At 40.7% G+C, this 13,059-nt stretch overlaps 1 long non-coding RNA gene across 1 annotated transcript; it reads left to right on the top strand.

Annotated features, from left to right (window-relative positions):
- Positions 1-1,519: 1,519 nt before the first annotated feature.
- Positions 1,520-2,287, top strand: LOC117137243. The gene is made up of 3 exons (XR_004459141.1): positions 1,520-1,788; positions 1,844-1,937; positions 1,997-2,287. It is a non-coding gene; the product is annotated as an uncharacterized LOC117137243 (long non-coding RNA).
- The last annotated feature ends 10,772 nt before the right edge of the window (positions 2,288-13,059 follow it).

Genomic DNA, 13,059 nt, shown 5'->3' with positions numbered 1-13,059 from the left:
AGAGTGATTATGTTTTTTCTTCACTTAGAGTCAAAGGGGAATAAGAATTGTTGGTATCGATATGTTTAGATCGAACCTTTCTTTGATATTTATTAGATTATTTTTATTCTAATCACCGTGACCTCTTTGGTCACGTACACGGGATTAAATGATTCTACCAGAATGGTTATATGCTTACTAGCAGTTTATTTTTGGATTGTTCTATTCTAAGACAAACATATGACTTATCAAATTTTTCTTATATTTCATTTAAGATGGCTGTTAAATTTGGCCAATCCATAATTTATTTTAGACATTTTTAAGTATTTAGAAGAAAGATTTGTTTTTTGATTTTATTATTATTTTTATTTCATTAATGACCATTATATCAAAATTAAATTGTTTCTAGGCCATTGGCCCTGCTATTATATCGTTTCTTTAAACATTTATTGTGGAGTTTGTACACTTTTATAAGTGCCTGTATTATCATTAGTATAAAAATTGCTAACAGAATTATTGTTATTTAGCATTAATTTTTCCTTATATATTCTGTTTGTCACTATAGACATTTACGTTTAAAATTGTATTACAATTAGTATTTTTATTTTTTGATTTTATATTTATTAATTCTTTGTTCAAAGAAAATTTTGTTTTTTTTTTATTATAATTTTTACATATGTTCCTGCCTATTGTTTTTGTATAGCTTTACAGGCTATACGGCTCATCGGGTAGAAATATTTCCGCTCAATTTTACAGTTTTTGTTTTTTATAGTTAAGAAAAAAATTATGCATCGCAGTGCATTCAAAAAATTTTGCAACGCAGTTCTATCGACAGAAAAAATTGCGCTCTCGGAAGAGCTGTCGGCTTCCTCGCTGGTTTAACTTGACGCGTTAAGCGGTGCCGGTTCTGGTTGTCGCACAGGCTTCCTTCTGTTGGTTGATGTCCTTACAATGTTTGCAAGTGTACTTGCAATAGGCGCTCCATGGTCCTTCAACGGGCATTGTTTCTTTTAAACTGGAATGCTGGCTCTGGGTGGTGGTGTTGCAGATTTAATTTTTTTATTATTTGTGGTTTTGATGAATGAGAGAGTTGGTCTTTGGGTTTTTATTGGCGCTTTTTTTAATTCTTCTTGTAAGAAATCAATCCGTGTCTCCAGTCCAGTCCAATAAATGTTTTGATTTGATAGTGATTGTAGTAGTCCTTAATCCTTTGTAGTCCTTAGGCCCTTTGTCCTTAGGCCTTAGATCCTGGCTCTGTCACGGTCGCCATGTAAATTGAAAAATTGAAAATCCTTTGAATGTTTCTTTATGGAGCATAGCTCCGTTTATTTTATAGTTAGATTCGTGTCAGTGGTAAAACTCGACTGATTCTTAAGCTAATACAATATTCTTCTTAGGCTATGAATTGCTCCTTCGCTGCCTGGTGAAGTCGGCAGAGAAGTGACGAGGCGACTGAAGCCGTAAATAATATAGTTCCCGATAAATAATCGATAGGGAGCTTGCGGTCAGCGGTGACACACTAATTTAGGGTCACGCTAGATGCAATATTAAGTAGCTGGAATATACTAGACGGGATGCAACCCTTATCAGCTGCACCCGGAAAGTTTTGGGATAATTCAATTATCGCAAAATGAGTGGGTTTCAGTTGATCGTGATTTCCGCCAATGGCCTGCACCTCGGCTTGAGTTTCCGGATGTTTTTCTTTCTAATAAAACAGTCGACAAGTCAAGTTGTGGAAAGTTCGTGTCTGAAAAAGAATCGTAACCTGCGGACGTGAGAATTTTTTTTGTCGCGGGAAATAGTATTAGAGTGAGTTTTCCTGGACATTATCGGTGCGCGGGTTAAGGTTACGTGTGTTTTCCAGGCATAGATTTAAGCCGGAAAAATCTTTGCTTGGAGCGGCCATCGCGCAGCAGCATTGCCGTCCAGACCCCAAGGTTCGACTGGGGCAGCCGCGGGTTAGTAAATTTCGGAGAAAAGATGAACTGTTGGTTGATGCTGAAAATATTTAGAGCAGAAATTGAAGGCGGAAAAATCTTCGCTTGGCGTAGCCATCGCGCATCAGCATCACTGCCCTGACCCCAAGGGTCGACTGGGGCAGCCACAGGCGGGCAGAAGGAGAAGAAGAGGGAGCGAGCAGCGGAAGAGGATAAGCAGCAGAAGCGGGACCGCAACCGGCGATAAACCGGGAACCTAGGATGATTTTTTAATTTAATAGCCAAAAGGCAACAACTCCGAAAGTTAGGTTAAAGGCGCGGAAAATTTAGCGGGACTTAGTCCAGAATGCACAGTGCCAGTTCCTGACGAAGCGAATATCAAAAAAAATTTTAATTCATAAAATCTAAAAATATAAAAAAAAGTTTAAATTATATGTAAAAATGGTAAATGTCTGACTACACCTTTACACAAATTTATTAATCCCAGATCCGCCATTTTTGAACTGAGAGAAAATAAGTTGAATTTTTAAATTATGTATTTAAAGTTTTACCAATAAGCTAAAAAAAAAAAAGGAAAATGTGTGGCCGAGTTGGAGAGTTAGTTATATAACTTTTGTATTTTTAGTTGCATTTAAATTGAATTCCTATTAGTATTTAATATTTTTGTATATTATGTAAGCTAATTATTTTTCTAAGATGAGTTCATTTTCAGAGAGTGCGCGTGTAAATTTTCGAGTAAGAATTTATAAAAGTTTGCTTGCAGTCGTTTAATTCGAAATTCGAGTGAGAGTATCCGTGAGTGTATACCTTCTCTAAGTATTTGTGGAACATGCCACGCTTTCATTTCAGTTCATCTGCGCCGGGAGATCGATCTTTCGCCGAGGAGTGAAAAGTTGAGTGAGTTTTATTTACGAAAAATGTGTATTGAAAATATTCCATAAAATACCCTAAGAAAATTTTATGGGAGGTCATCATTTTGATGGTGTACAAAATTGCATTTTTTATCATACACCCAAAAAAAATTTCATGGAAGCCAATTAGTAAAAGTAAATAAATTTGGATTTTTTTTTTTAAGTATTTTTGAATTTTTTTCTCCATGTATTACAAGAAAAGAAAGAATTCGAATGAACACACTGCGAATAAATTATTTGTTCCTAATGGAGAGGCGGCAGTAGCCGATTGAATATAAATAGAGAATCCAACCGAATTTACTCGCTACCCTCTTTTGCACTTTTTTTTATTTTTTCCTTCTCTCTTTAATAATTCATTACCATAGTGACAATAATGATGGAACAAGATTATAGAGGAAAATGCACTGGAAATTATGGGAGAATTTAAATAAACAATAATGATGGAACAAGATTATAGAGGAAAATGCACTGGAAATTATGGGAGAATTTAAATAACCCAAAAAAAATTTCATGGAAGCCAATTAGTAAAAGTAAATAAATTTGGATTTTTTTTTTTAAGTATTTTTGAATTTTTTTCTCCATGTATTACAAGAAAAGAAAGAATTCGAATGAACACACTGCGAATAAATTATTTGTTCCTAATGGAGAGGCGGCAGTAGCCGATTGAATATAAATAGAGAATCCAACCGAATTTACTCGCTACCCTCTTTTGCACTTTTTTTTATTTTTTCCTTCTCTCTTTAATAATTCATTACCATAGTGACAATAATGATGGAACAAGATTATAGAGGAAAATGCACTGGAAATTATGGGAGAATTTAAATAAAGGCTTTGTTCCTTCTCTTAAATTTATGTTTACGACCAGTACAATTTGACCCTTAATTATAACTTTCTTGAATAACGGCATAAATCTTGTTTTCTGAATTCGCAACAAAAACAAAAAAAAACCCTTTGCCTTAGATTCCTTCTACTTACTTTAGTTCGTATTTATCTATCTACTAATTTTATTATGTACCTATTTTTAGTTATAAATATTGTTATTAATTATTAATCAACGATGAATACTGAAAATATGAATTTCTAAAAACTTGAACTCTGACTCGGCTGGTGTTTCTCCAGACGTAGGGTACCACTAGAGCCATGTTCTTAAGGAAAGTGGTCATAGGTAGGGTAGGGCAATCCGCGAACACGATTCCACTGGTGTTTCGCAGGCGACAAAATGCTCAAGATTTTCCTCCTGTTCTAGAACTGTCCCCTTCCGAAGGTATTAATTTGCTTCCTTCGATTTTGTATACAAGCTCCTCCATGTTGTTGTTGTTGTAAGCACGCTCAATTTCTTGATCTTATTCATTAATATATGTAACGAAAATATATCTGTACAAGCAAGACCACCACCCCCAACGGCATGAGCTAGAGCGTTCTAAAAAGAGCCTCTAAAGCGTTCACCCGTAAGTACAGTTACTCTCGTCGTCCATCCCTTTAATTCGTTACACGTTACAGAAACGGCTATTATATAAATTAAGAAGATTATGATGGAAGGGGGACTACCCTTCTTAACTGCTGGCCTAGGGACTCAGTCAGTTTTATTTTAATAAAAGAATAACGGCTATTGCCGGAGTTGTTCTCATATGAGCTTGTGCTCTTTATTCAATGAGGCTTCGAAACGAACTGAAATATAAAATGATTCTTAAAGCTAACAAAAGAATCGCAGCGGCCACACAAATATGCTGTGATTGCCGTCTGCGCACAAGTTTCCGGCCCAATGCCGGGTCAGCACTTTTGACGTTTCTATATCATATTTCGCTCACTGAGCCAACTGTTCTAGTACGTTGGCTTGTGTTAACTACTCCCCCTTCAAGATTCCGGCCGTCCTCGGTTGGTCCTAACTCAGCGATCATCCCGTTTAGTTGGATTGCAGATCTGAGCGCTCCGATGAACCGTAGACAGGTGATGCCGATACAAATCATTGCACAACAAATCGCTGCTGCGATGAGTATTAGGCGAAGTGAATGGTTAGTATCAATTTCTCCCCCGAACTCTTTGATGAACTCCAAGTTATGTTCACACAGCTGGTGAAGGTAGTGGAGACTCAGAATATCTCTGTTGGCGGTTATATTCAATGATGGGGAACTCGCTACCTCTGGAGCTCTTGTTTGGGCCTTGTCGTGATTTATGAAGGTGGTGGCGTTTATCACGACACGATCGTTGAAGGTGATGAGATGTGTGCCACGTAGGTAGACTTCTGTTCCGTTGTCCACCGTGGCCCTGGCTGGCCGGTCATTGATGATGATGATTCCCTCACCCACGCGGGTAAGCGACTCACAATGCGCTAGGACGCCTGCGTGTACTTCCCTGGCGCATGAGCTTTCCGTTGATAGTTGGCAAAAGGTAGCCCCCGGTGTTGGGGTGCAATCTTTGATTGTATGGACCTCTTCTCCACACTTTGCCACCATGTTGTCAGTTATCCGCAGCATAACTCCTTTGCAAGTGACCGGGAAAATAGTGACCTTCTTGCAAGATAATTTTATTTTGGGAAATTTAATAATAAAGTGTATCATGTTGGAGGATTGTAGTATTTTAACGGACGATGCGGACATAAGATCCCCTATGGGGGTATCTGTGGGCTCTTTCAGCCAAACTGATTTTAAGTCTGCATGATCTAGGATATTTGGACTGACAATATTGATTTTCGACAGTGTTACAGCCAACACTAAATTCTGTAACTCCATCATTAGTATTCTATTCCTAGCCAGCAGTGTCTCGTATAAATGGCCGGTGTCAATTTGGGTATTTTTATGAGTTTGTAGGATTTGATTTACAGTTGTTGTTAATTGGTTAATTCGATCTTGTATTCTAGTATTAATTCTGATTTGCCTATTGTTTGATTGTGTCAACTGCCACTCTGTGAATCTAATTCTTTCTAGATCGCCGGCATCCGGCGTCCCCGCTACTACCTTTAGCATTGAGCCTAGAAAATCTAAACTCCTTGCGATTCTATGGTGGACTTTCAACGAATCCAGCGTATCTCGAAGGTGTGAGATATCCACTTCTAGCAATCTCCTCATATGAGACTGTAGAAACATCTCGTTCATGCTGCTTGTTTCTTCTATTATGCGCATGTATTCCGAAAGATTTGCCGAGTGGGTCACATACTCGAGCTCCTCCCACACCAGGATCTCTCCATCTATGATGGGGATATACCTTGTCTGTGAGTAGTTAGTGATGTGCGCTGACACCAATGCCAGTGAGAGGAGGATGAGAACTCTGCACCTGTGGAAATGTATTTTTTTAGTCGCTTTTTCTTGTTCGCTGAGGTTTATCCCATCACCAATTACTTTTATCCTAAAACTAAAACATCGCGCCTTTGGCAACGGACTTAATGTCTACTAAATGGAAGTTTGCCAAATGGCTGGTGATAATAAAAAATGTAAAATTAAGCGAGAGAGTCATTTTAAGTTGTCCTTGTGGACCACCCTCCCTTCAATGAGGACCGTGGTCCCCAGGTCTGCTTGTATGGTTTTTTCCTCACACAAAGGAGTGAGTTTATTGCCAAGCCTTCTGTTAGTTTTGACCAAAACCTTTTCGCCCACTTCGAAGACTTTGTTTTGTCGAGAAGCATTCCGTTCTTGTGTGCCGTCCGTGTATTCTTGTATTACGTCGACTGGCCTCTTATCGGTGACCGAATGGATTGATTTGTTATATCTGGTAGTGGCTACCAAGATTATTTCCACGGTATCACTTAAGCCCTTGTCAGTTTTTAGGCACCTGGCGAGCTCCAGTAGAGTGCTGTGAAAACGCTCCACTTGCCCGTTTTTTTACACTGTGAAGGGGTGGCGCATTGGTGATGCTGACGCCGAAATGGTTGTCTAGCATGGCCGTGATCGTGTGCGATTTTAACGATGGTTCGTTGTCGCAGTAAATCACTTTGGCTTTTGGGAAGAAATTCATGACCTGTAACAAGGCCGGTTTCAAATCCTCAATTGTTCTTGACGGCACGTGCTGTACGACGGCGAATTTCGAAAACTTGTCAATGCAAGTGAGAAAATATTTTTTATCCGTCGAGAAAATGTCTATGGTATGTGTAGCATCTCTCCTATATGAGAGGGAATCGGTGACTCACCAATCTCTTGTTTCTTCGGATGCCTATCATACTTGGCTTTCGCGCATGTTTTGCAGTTTTGGACAACTTCATTGGCCAGTTTGGCCATTTTTGGGAAGTAGTACTCTGTGAGAACTTGTTTCACATTTTCCTGGGCCGACCGGTGGGCTCTATCTATTGTGTTCTGCTAATATGATTTCCCTTCTTTCCTCGACCCCAAAAATGTCTGTAACACGGTTTTTGCAGTGCCAGAATTTTGTAGTCGGGAATCTCCGGACTAATTCGTCCTGTACCGTTGCTAGCGTGTGCAAATCGCAATGGAGGGCGTTTACGCCCCTGGGGACTATTGTATCCGCTAGGTCATTGAGTAATGACTCCCTATCGGTGAAGTTGATCGAATGTCGTTTTTTGTCTTTAAAGAGAACGAAAGAGCGTTTCAGCGGAAAGCGGGCCTCTTCAAGAACTAGTTGGTTCTGGAAGCAGTTTAGGGGCTTATCCGTTGTTTCTATGGTGTGAGTGAGGGAAATCTCACTGTGAATGGTCGCAACGCATGATTCTGCGTCCTGTTCTTCTATGGCATTAATTTGCTGCCTAGATAGGGCATCAGCAACTAAATTTTCTTTTCCCGGTTTATAGACTACCTTCGCACCCGTTTCCTCGATGCGACCCTTCCACCTTTTAATTTTCGCGTTAGGGTTAGAATCTGATACCGAGAATGACAATGGCTGATGATCGGTGAAGATAGTTATATCTTTCACCGCATATAAATAGTGTCGCAGCTTGGCCAACGCCCAAACGATGGCTAATAATTCCCTTTCGTTTGTGGCGTAGTTCATTTCCCTATCCTTCAATGTCCTCGAGATCATTGTAATAGGACGGTTCTCTTGTGAAAGAACTGCGCCAATACCGTAGGCTGAAGCATCCGTCGTCCGGGTATCTAAGCATAACATCTTCTGATGCCAAAATGTTCCGCAGTTTTTCAAAAGAATTTTTTTGCGCCTCATCGAATTGTACTTGGATGTGTCGCGACCTATGTCTGCTTACACTTCCATTTTCGCCCTTTAAGATATCGGAAAAGGGCCTTGCTATGGCCGCAAAGTCCTTAATGAAGCGTCTGTAATAGCTCGCGAGACCTAGGAACGACCTAACCTCAAATACTGTTTTTGGTTCAGGGAACTCTTTTATGGCCCTGACCTTCTCTGGGTCGGTGGTAGTGCCATCACTGGTGACTATAAAGCCGAGAAAGTTAACGCTTTTTTTAAAAAAACTTGACTTTTTTACTGAGACTCTCATATTTGCATCGCTTATGGTTTTTAAAACCCAATCCACGTGCTTGACATGAGCATTCTCATTTTCTGAGAAGATTATTACATCGTCGACGTAGACATAGCAAGTCTTGCCGATTTGTTCTCTGAGGATGTCATCAATGGCTCTCTGGAAAATGCTGGCAGCATTTCTCAAGCCAAAGGGAAGTCTCTTGAATTCGTACTTACCTCCGTTTACGGAGAAGGAAGTTTTTTCGCGGTCATTTTCCGCTAAGACGATCTGGTGATACCCGGACTTGAGGTCCAGTGTCGTAAAGAATTTGGCCTTGCCCAAGTTGCCCAGTATCATGGAGATATCTGGCATCGGGTATTTGTCTGGGATAGTTCTTTCGTTTAGTTTACGAAAGTCTATGACCAATCGTCTATTTTGATTGCCGGCCTCGTCGGTTCCTTTTTTATCAACCACCCATATTGGGTTGTTATAAGGAGACACCGACTTCTGAATTATGGCATTTTTAAGCAGGTCTTGGATTTCGTTGTTGACGAAATCTGCTGCCCCCATTGGGTATGGATATAATTTTGCGTAAATGGGCTCTTCACTAGTCGTCCTTATCGTGGCCACTACCGATGTGTTATATGGCAGGGCCTCGTTGGGATCTGCGAAGGCGTCTTTTTGGCTCCTTAACATCCCCAGAAATGCCTTCTTCGCCAAGGGTGGTGCATCTGTGCACTCCACTTTAGTGAAGTTGACGTCGGTGCATTTATGGAATGAAATCTTCTCAACTTCCTTACCCCACTTGAGTTGGGCGGAAGCAAGGCAAAGTGATGCACAGGCCTGTGTTAACAGATCGGCCCCGATTATCCCGTCGAATGTTGTAAGGTCTGGTAGAATGAAAAAGGTCGCTTTTAAATCAAAAATTGAGACGAAGCATTTTTTTGTAACGGTGGTGGTGCCGTGGATTGAGTGAATTTTGAAAGGGGAGTTCACCGGGCGGTTATTCTTTAGCTCTTTGCGAGGTCGGATGAAGTTTTTTGACGCGCCGGTGTCTAAAAGGAAATTCATTGGTACCCCCGCTACTCGTCGTCTGATGACGGGTAACAGGGATTTTCCCCTAAAAAATTGACGTAGTCAGAATCATACTCGGCAATGGCATCGTCGTCTATTTTCGATGCCGCTTTGGAGGCGGCGGCGGCAAATGCTCCTGTGTTTTCTTCCGCATTCTGCATAATGAAGTTAATTTTTTGTTGTTTCCTCACAGCGCCTGTGCGCTCAGAGGTGGCTGGTCTTCTGTTCTGGTAGGCATTTGCCTGGGTCGGCTGCAGCAATTTAGAAAATGATGGATCGACCTCCATAGGCTCTGGTGTGCCGTTGCCTTTGTAATTTTTTGCACTTTGCGGGTCGGCGTGCACCTGTGCCTTATGCTGCCTACTAAAATATGGGTTTTTGGTGTTATAATGTTGTAGGTCACGGTGGTCGTACCTGTCAAGTTGACGACCCTGCGTTTTTGCAGCAGGTTTGCGATCTTTGTCTTCTTGACTTTTTGCAAAACTGGCTGCAAAAACGTACCTCTCGTGGTTAGATTCCACTTCTTGTGCTAAGGCCAAAGCTGACGGCATGTCTTTCGGCTTTGCCGCGAAAAGCACATCAGTGAGGTTACGTTTAAGTCCCGAGATGAAAATACGCAAGGCGTCCTCTCGGAACTTTTCGCACAATATTTTTGCCACCGATGGCTCGTGGGACATATGAGCTTTATCTGTGAGTAGGGTGAGTTTTTTCTCGACCTCATCATAATATTGTAACAGGGTCATGTTGTTCCCCTGTCTTAAAGTACTCATGTCCTGTTCAATGACATGCATTGGACGCTTGTCACTGTAAGTGAAATCGAGCCGATTTATAATAGCATCGAAATTCAGTACAGTGCCAAACGAGGATAAAACATTGGCCGCGGCCCTAACTTTGTTCCTAATAATTGTCACTGCCTCGTAATGGCGAGAGGTGCCGTTGAAATCTTTGAATATGCGATACGCAGCAATCGCCGCTTGTCGCCACGAAACATACGATTCCTGTGATCCCGAGAATTCAGGCAAATATTTAACGGCATCTAAAGTCATGCTACATGGGGAATTATTGGTTATGTCTATGGGCTCGTATGTTCTAATAACGGGGGCCACTGCTGAGGTGGACGCGACATGTGTTGTTTGCCAACTGGCTGGCCAGCTCTTGAATTTTCTGACGCATTTCATTTCGCGCGAGTTCATTTCTGGCAGCTTCGTCCGCCTAAGTATTGGCCACAATTGCCTGTATTACAGCTTTGAGCTGTTCTGGGTCGATCGCCATTTCAGGGGGATTCGCGGTTACGTATCTTAGAGGGGAAGCTTGATTTTCGTTATCAGACTCTGAGTCTGTGGAGTACGGTTTACTATTTCTATACCGTGAGAATGTGGGCTGCATGAGCAGTCCAATTCACTTGGGTATGCAAAAGCTGCCTGTGTGGGTAGCAGTTGACCAAAGACAAAAAAAAAAAAATAAAGACAAAGACTGCAGCGTCGAATGTCGCGCTTACATCGAAAGGAAACAAAAACAACAATAACAAATGAACGTATGCGCTGTTATGAAGAACAATTATATTATTTTTTATTCCCATTGACACGAGACCATGTTTCAGTGTACCTGCTGGTTATTAATTTATTTTATTACTATATTTTGAACTTTTTATTTAAAAAATTTACGTTTCTGTGCAGACTTAAAATGCATTTAGCATCGGTTCCCACTCACATAATTTTTTCTGGTGTATGTGTGTTTGTTTGATCACTAATTCCCTTCACTTTTCCCGCGCCGCTGTCGTAAATTTCTCGCTGTGTGGGCGGTGTTGGTGATGGTGGTGGTGGTGGGTGGTGGGTGGTGTTTCCTACCACTAGTTGAGCGCCAGTTAAGAAGATTATGATGGAAGGGGGACTACCCTTCTTAACTGCTGGCCTAGGAACTCAGTCAGTTTTATTTTAATAAAAGAATAACGGCTATTGCCGGAGTTGTTCTCATATGAGCTTGTGCTCTTTATTCAATGAGGCTTCGAAACGAACTGAAATATAAAATGATTCTTAAAGCTAACAAAAGAATCGCAGCGGCCACACAAATATGCTGTGATTGCCGTCTGCGCACAAGTTTCCGGCCCAATGCCGGGTCAGCACTTTTGACGTTTTTATATCATATTTCGCTCACTGAGCCAACTGTTCTAGTACGTTGGCTTGTGTTAACTTATATGTATGTTAAAAGAGTTGAGCGAAAATGCTATGTGCGCACAGTATGTATATAGCGGCATTTGGTTAGCATGGGAATGCTGACCATGCAGTTGTGTAGTGTGCTTCATAAGCAGGCGATCATATAACGCTTCCACTTGAACATTATTGTTTATGCTAGCACTGCCATTGCCTATGTAATTATGTTATTGATTTATGCAAGTATTCTGAGTACATTGTACTCTATGTAAATATGTACTCTAAATATATATGTACGCACACCACACCACCGTCCAAGAAAGTGTAGGGGTCGACGGTAATATGGTCATTTCGAACCCTAATGAGCACGATCCGAAAATATTATTCACCATTAGCGGGATTGACTTGGTGAAAAGTCACAACTTTGGTTACCTTATGAAGTAAAGGATGATGTCTCGATTCACATCCTCCAACTCCACAGGCCTTAGTTGAAAGACATCTTCTTCCGTGTGTTTTTAGGCCCCTAAAGCACAAGCGATTATCGCGAACGATTAGTTTCCTTTGTCCTATGTACGACAGACAAGGAAAGACGTGTTCGATTTCGTTTAAATAATGATGAAGATTTCCGTTATTTTAGCTGGTGTGAGTGTGCACTTTGTTTGGCTTTTCATTTGAAGTTGAAACTACGATAGAGGCTGCTCGCCAATAGTAAACGCCATTACTCTTGATACGGTTACATCTTTTGGGCGCATTGCCTAGTTCAGCTTTTATTGATTTGGAAGCTTGTTGACTAACTCCCTTACAAGCATAGGATTGCTTAAATGGGCGTCGAGATAAATGGCCAGCTAACTAGCACAGATTTTGCGAACTTCAAGGGCAAAGTCAATTAACGAGTCTAGCCTTTCCTTGTTCACTGATATCCTACTAGCTTTTTTGATCATCTTTAGTGTCTTTACTGCCATTACTGCGAACGATCGTGTTTTTTTTTTTTGCGCTCCGATTTTTATTTTGTGTTTGTCAAACCAGCCGAGGTTTTTAATAATTTTTTTTTATTATCATATATTGAAAACCTAATTATTAAAGATCCGTTCTCTTCGCGTGTGACTCCTTGTGATTTGTGCAGTAATTTAAACAAATAAACTAAACTTTGCATTTTTTGTCTTTGTGTTTTGTTTACTATCCCTTTCGTCTGTTGTTCGCAGTGTTGTTGTTTTTGTATGCAAATAAACTGCACTGTGCACCTATTCTCTCGCTCCCACTCCTTCGCTCTCCCACACAAAATCTAAAATTTCTGTGCCTGCAGACTGCTCTCTTGCGGTTTTTTTAACAGCTCGCTTGAATGTTTTGATCTTGTGTGTTTTGCACAGTGGTCTGATTTTCGACAAACATGGAAACAATAAAAGTTGTCTGCTTTTATAAAAATGCTGCCAGGGTTTAAAACCTGAGCAGCCAAAAATGATTTGTTGGCTATGTAATAGAAGGGTGCATACTAAGTGCGCTGGCTTTAATGGCCGAACAAGTGAAAGCAAAGGGCCAAAATCTAAAGTACTGTTGTGATGCTTGCCTTGTGGTTGCGAACGAGATGAAGCCTTAGCCAAACTAAAGGTGGCTTGAAAGAACTGATCAAAAGTTTTGGCATAGCTAGAGATATT

Source organism: Drosophila mauritiana, chromosome 2R (genome assembly GCF_004382145.1).
Source record: "Drosophila mauritiana strain mau12 chromosome 2R, ASM438214v1, whole genome shotgun sequence".
Classification (NCBI taxonomy): domain Eukaryota; kingdom Metazoa; phylum Arthropoda; class Insecta; order Diptera; family Drosophilidae; genus Drosophila; species Drosophila mauritiana.
This window is presented reverse-complemented; position numbering and strand designations above follow the sequence as displayed.